The following is a 5,992-nucleotide window of genomic DNA, read 5'->3' on the forward strand; positions in this document are numbered from 1 at the left end:
GAAGGAAGGAAGGAAGGAAGGAAGGAAGGAAGGAAGGAAGGAAGGAAAGTAGGTTAAGTGATTTCCGCAAGGTCACATGGGCAATAAGTAGCAGATCCAAGATTTGAATTCAGGTCCTATGACTTCAAGATCAGAACTCCTTCCTCTGTTCCCTTCCAACCATCAGACCATTAAGTTGGTAAATAGGCCTAGGATAATCCAGAATTCAGAAATAGTCATTGATGGAATCAATTAAAGCCTCTGAAATTCTTCTAGAATCAGAGATAGCAGAGGGGAAGTGGAATGTTCACTAATTACTGGCTAATCCTGGATAATCTTTTAATAGATTTATCAGCAAGTATCCAGCTAGGTAGTAAAACTGATAGTGTGCTGACCCCTGGAATCAGAAAGACCTGAGTTCAAATTGAACCTTCTAAACTTACTAGCTGTGTGACCTTTGGCAAGTCATTTAACCTCTGTTTGCCCCAGTATCCTCATCTGTAATATGTGGACAATTATAACATCTACTTCCCAAGGTTGTTGTGAGGATCAAATAAAGCACTTAACACAGTTCTTGGCACATAATAAACACTGTGTAAATACTAGCTATTAGATGACCAACTTTGATAGACTTAACTCTTCTCAGCAACACAAAGCCAATTCCAAAAGACTCATTGGAAAATGCTATCCACATCTAGAGAAAGAGCTATGGAGTCTGAATGCAGGTTGAAGTATACTATTTTATTTTTTTCTCTTTCTTATGGTTTTTCTCTTTTATTCTGATTCTTCTTTCACAACATGAGTAATGTTGAAATATGTTTAATAAGATTGTACATGTATAGCCTATATCATAAGATTGCTTGCTGTCTTGGGGGAGGAAGGGTGGGACAAAAAATAACTTGGAACTCAAAATCTTATAAAAGTTAATGGTGAAAATTATCTTTACATGTAATTGGAAAAAAATAAGATATTATTAAGTGAAAAAATAAAAAAATAAAATAAATACTAGTTATTAGTGTTATCATTAGGCCAATTCTGGTGCAGTTGAGAACTGCCAGATGATAGATATGTGAGGTGATATTTTAATTAGCATTTGCAGACAAGTTATTTTTCAAGTAGAAAGCAGACAGAATTAAAAACCACTTTTGAAACATGGGACCTGAGAGGCCGGTTTAATGCTGTAATGACAGGAGGATTTACCCACTGCTGCTCAGAAGTTGGAGACTACTATTCATGAGTTCACTAAATTGAGTTGAATTGGAGTCTGACTTTAATAAAGAAGTTAACAGGAGAACTGGAGATCAATGGGAAGATTCATTTGGCCCAAACCCTCTATCATGTGAGCCATCTGGGAGTGGCATGAACCCAGAATACAGAAGTCAATCTTAGGAGTTTGCCGGACAGCGTCAGCCATGGGGGGCAGAGGGAGGAACCTTGCAAGTAACCTCAAGGTGGAAAATGTAAGGATTTGACCTTTGAAATAAAGGAAATTTCTTTAGTAGCATACCTTATAAAGAGAGAATAAATAGTCCTATGTGACTCCATGTAATGAGAATAACATTGAAAAGAGACTAAAAATACAACACAGAGTGATAAAGGACCTAAACTTTGCACTCTGCTATTACAAAGAATTATTCACATAATGTAACTCTAGTGGGAAGGGAGCTTGTCTATAGCTCCAAATACTTTTCACTTACAGGGAAATCTCATCCAGGGAAAAGTCATTGTAGGGTTAAAAAAAAAGACTTGTTAGATTATTATAGTATTGTCTATTAGCACTTATTCCCCAATTCTACTTTCTTTCCAAGGGGAAGCCTTAAGGATGATGCTGACTCTGGAGAACTTTTAAGCCCATGGAAAAGTGGGATGTACAAGAGAGAGTGAATTTTATTATTTGTTTAAGATTTCCTAATCACCAATCACAATGTTCTTTTTTTTTCAGTTATAATTCTTTTTGACCTTTTAGAAGCATCTGACAATAATAGCAAGCTATTCTTTGAAACTCCTTTCTTGGTTTCCTAGAAGCTGCCCTCCCCCTCATTCTTCCTCTCTTTCTCCATCTGTGCCCTCTGTCACATTTCCCCTCCCTCTTTTACCATCTCATAAATGTTCATCCAACCAGAGTTCCATTCTTACCCATCTTCTCTCTCTCTCTTATATCCTTTGATGTCATTACCTATTACAATATCTTCAACTATTCACCCAAGTCAGTATTATAAGTTCAGATCTCTTTTCAGGGTGCCAGTCTTGCATTTCTATCACCTGAATGTCCTATGACACTTCAAATCATCCATTTTCAAAATGGATCTCATCATTCTCCCCACCAAAACCAACTCATTTTTTTCTAACATCTTTCACCACAGATCAATGATACCACTATATTCCCATTTCTAAAACTTAACATCTTGGTTTTTATCTTTGCCAGCTCCCTCTCCATTGTTTCTCATATCCAAACAGTCACTAAATCATGTCATTTCGACCTCATTATCTCTCACATCTGTTCTTTTCTATTCATTTTTTTGACCAGCATTCAAGCAGGTCCTCATTACTTTTTGCTTGGACTATTGTACTAGCCTTCTAACATATCTCTCTGTTTCCTTTCTTTTTATACTATAAGCCCTTCTACACAGAGAGCTGCCAGATTAATCTTCCCAAAGCATCACATTCTCTTGTTCATACAACTTCAAAGTCTACACATGAGATATTTCCCAAAATTAATTGTATGAAGTAAATGACAGTATTGGTGAAAGACTAACTATTTGGCCTCTGGTAGAAATGAAAATTCTAAAAATTGAAAATGAAGATCCAAAGATTTTGCAAATTATATTAATTCCTTCCATAGCTTTTGCTGCTCCTTGGTTTCGCATATTTGTATCGATTCCCAATAGATTTTTTATATCAGAAAGCTAGTGTTATCGCTCAGCTGTTTTTCAGTTGTATCAGACTCTTTGTGACTCCATTTGAGGTTTTCTTGGCAAAGATACTGAAGTTGTTTGTGATTTCCTTCTCTAGCTCATTTGACAGATGAGGAAACTGAGGCAAACAGAGTAAGTTACTTGCCCAGGGTCACATGGCTAGGAAGAGTCTGAGGCTATATTTGATGTATTAATATATTAGAGGCAAATTTTTTTCTCAATTTTTTCTAATTCTATTTTTGTTGTTTGTTTTTTTTTCCAAGCAAAAGCTATAAGGCAAAGAACTAGGAACAAAATGGTTACTCATTAAATGGGAAAGGGCTTTAAAAAAACCTTAAGGTATTTAATATCATTATTTAATAAAAATGAGGAATATGTGGTATTCAAGGAAACACGAAAAATTGTATGAATTGATTCAAAGAAAAATAAATAGAATCCAGAGAATAGTATATTCAAAACTACCATGATGTGCATTTAAAGATCCCTAAACCAGGAAGTTGAATTCTTGAGTTACTGAAAAAAATGAAGTTCTTGGGAACAGACAAAGAAACATGCATTCACTATTATGATAAAAAGGTATAGAACTATTGGTATTTAGTATTGTCATATGAAGTCATGTTATCACATGTATTTGATTAGTTGTTCTTCTTTATCACAAAGGGATGGGTCAGTTTGGAAATGAGCAGTGAAATGATTACGAAATAAATACAAAAAGCATCAATAAAATGCATTTTAAGACAAATTATCACACCAACAGCCACTCTTTAGCTATGATTTTGAATGGGTTCTCGTCCTCAGAGATCATTAAGTCTGGGGTAGCTTTATGGGTGTTTATATATGTGGGAGGGGGAGGGCTAAGATAGAGTGCTACAAATCTTTATAGTGAAATATACAAGTTTTTGGAGTGTCCAAAATTAGCATTCCTAATAGGAATTCATTTCTACCTTTTAAGCTAGACAAATTCATGTGAAAGTGTGTTACTGAACAAATCAACAGCCAGATTCAGCCCTTGTCTGAGAAAATAGTCCTCACTGTACTAGAATAGAACAAACTTTTCTATACATTGATTCGTTTCTCAACAATGGAAGCTTAGACTGTGTTGTAACTATTGATTTTATAGTTGAAAACTCTTGCCACTTTGAAATACAGCAAGGATAGTTGACTTTTATCTTTCAATTGATTCATTTCCTCAATGTTGGAAATTCTTGTTAGACACTTCAGGTATACTGAAGAATTATTGAACAAAAACAGAGATATGTACATGGAAAAAGGAATCAAAGAAATTTCAGGTAGAGAAATCTAAGAAGTTCAAATGAAAAAGAATTCTATCAGGAAAACTACATGACTGAATAAAAACAAGTTAAAAAGTTCATTTTTATCCTGAGGCTCAAATTTACTGTCATTTCTAAAATGTAACTCGAGCTGAAAACTTGTTGACTATCTTAATAAATAGTATTTTTTTTACAGTCTTAATGCCCATTATTGATATTTTAACAAGGAAATCCTTGTTACTCATTAAAAATTAAGAAATTAACTTAATCTTAAAATCAGTTGAACATTTTATAAAATGAAAGACACTTACAAATCAGCATGATTTTGGAGACATTGTGCAGAAACTGCCCTATCCTAGAGAAGTTTTTTTGACTTATAAAAACAATAAACAGTACAGGGCCTCTGGGTTATCAAACTAAGTGCTTTAATAAATGGAGAACAGATGATTCCAGACAGAGTTTTCCAGTAACCTACTACATTTATTTATTCATTAGTTCACTTCTTCATTCACTTGCTAGCTCATTTATTTGTTCATACATTCATTAATTCATTCAATAAACATTCTAATTATCTGTATTGTGAAAAGCACTGTACTAGGAACCAGAATTTTAAAAATGACAAATTACATAATCCCTGACTTCTACAAATTTACAGTTTTGGGGAGGATACAACATATACACAAAAAGGTATAATACAATGTAGAACATGATAAGAACAAAGTTGAGATCCAAGGTACTTATGAAAGTTAAAGAAGAAATAATTCCATTATGTTGAAGGAATAAAGGAAAGCTTCATGGAGCAGGTAGCATCTCTGGTAATTTGAGCCTTGAAGAAGAGAAGGATTTCAGCATGCAGAGATGAAAAGGGAATAAATCCCAACACAGGTAACATGTGACAGTCATGCAGAGAGATAAGAGAAGCTAGAATAAAATCAGGCAACTGCCAGCAGTTCAGTTTAGCAAGATGTATAGTGCATGAAAGGGAGTATAATGAAATAATACTGGAAAGGTACATTTGATGAGCCTTGAATGTCAGGATAAAGGATTTAACTTTTTATTTTGCTTTATAGTAATAGAAAACCACCACAGGCTTTTGAGTAGGGGAGTGATATGTTTGGACCTATCCTTTGGAAAGATTATTTTGACAGTTGTGTGAAGTACACAGAGAGTCAGTATGGCTAGGTACAAGTCCTGCCCCTGACACATACTGACCATCTGACTTCCAACAAGCCACTTAACTGCTCTGTGCCCTAGGTGACTCTTTAATCCTACAAGATGGAGAGAAGGTATTGATTTGCATTAGTAGAGGGAGTCTCCTCACCAGGGAGTTCCTTATACCATTGAAATCACAGGTCTCATATACACAAAAATATTTATAGCAGATCTTTTTCTTTTGAGTAAGAACTCCCTGCAAATTAAGGACATGTTCATCAATTGGTTGAACAAATTGTGCTGTATACATGTCATAGAATACTACTGTGATGCAAGAAATGAGGAAATAGATCATTTAAAGACATGGGAAGACTTATATGAACTGAAACAAAGTAAAGTGAACAGAACCAAGAGAATTATTTATACAATTATAATACTCTAAAACAAAAAAAACTTTGAAATTATGAGATTATCCATGACTCCAAAGGACTGGTGATGAAGCATGATTCCTGACAGAGAAATACATACATACACATATGTATAATATACACATATACATATATGTATATATAAATACATGCATATGTAGATAGACAGACAGACAGACAGATAGATAGATAGATAGATAGATAGATAGATAGATAGATAGATAGATAGATAGATAGATAGATAGAT

General features: G+C 34.3%; 1 long non-coding RNA gene across 1 annotated transcript in view; it reads right to left on the bottom strand.

Annotated features, from left to right (window-relative positions):
* Positions 1-5,992, bottom strand: part of LOC138167369 (uncharacterized) — a 31,940-nt gene that overhangs the window by 9,830 nt on the left and 16,118 nt on the right. The window lies entirely within an intron of this gene.

The sequence above is a fragment of the Petaurus breviceps genome, unplaced genomic scaffold (genome assembly GCF_028583685.1).
Source record: "Petaurus breviceps papuanus isolate PSGF00001 unplaced genomic scaffold, PetGlider_PUasm1.0 229, whole genome shotgun sequence".
Classification (NCBI taxonomy): domain Eukaryota; kingdom Metazoa; phylum Chordata; class Mammalia; order Diprotodontia; family Petauridae; genus Petaurus; species Petaurus breviceps.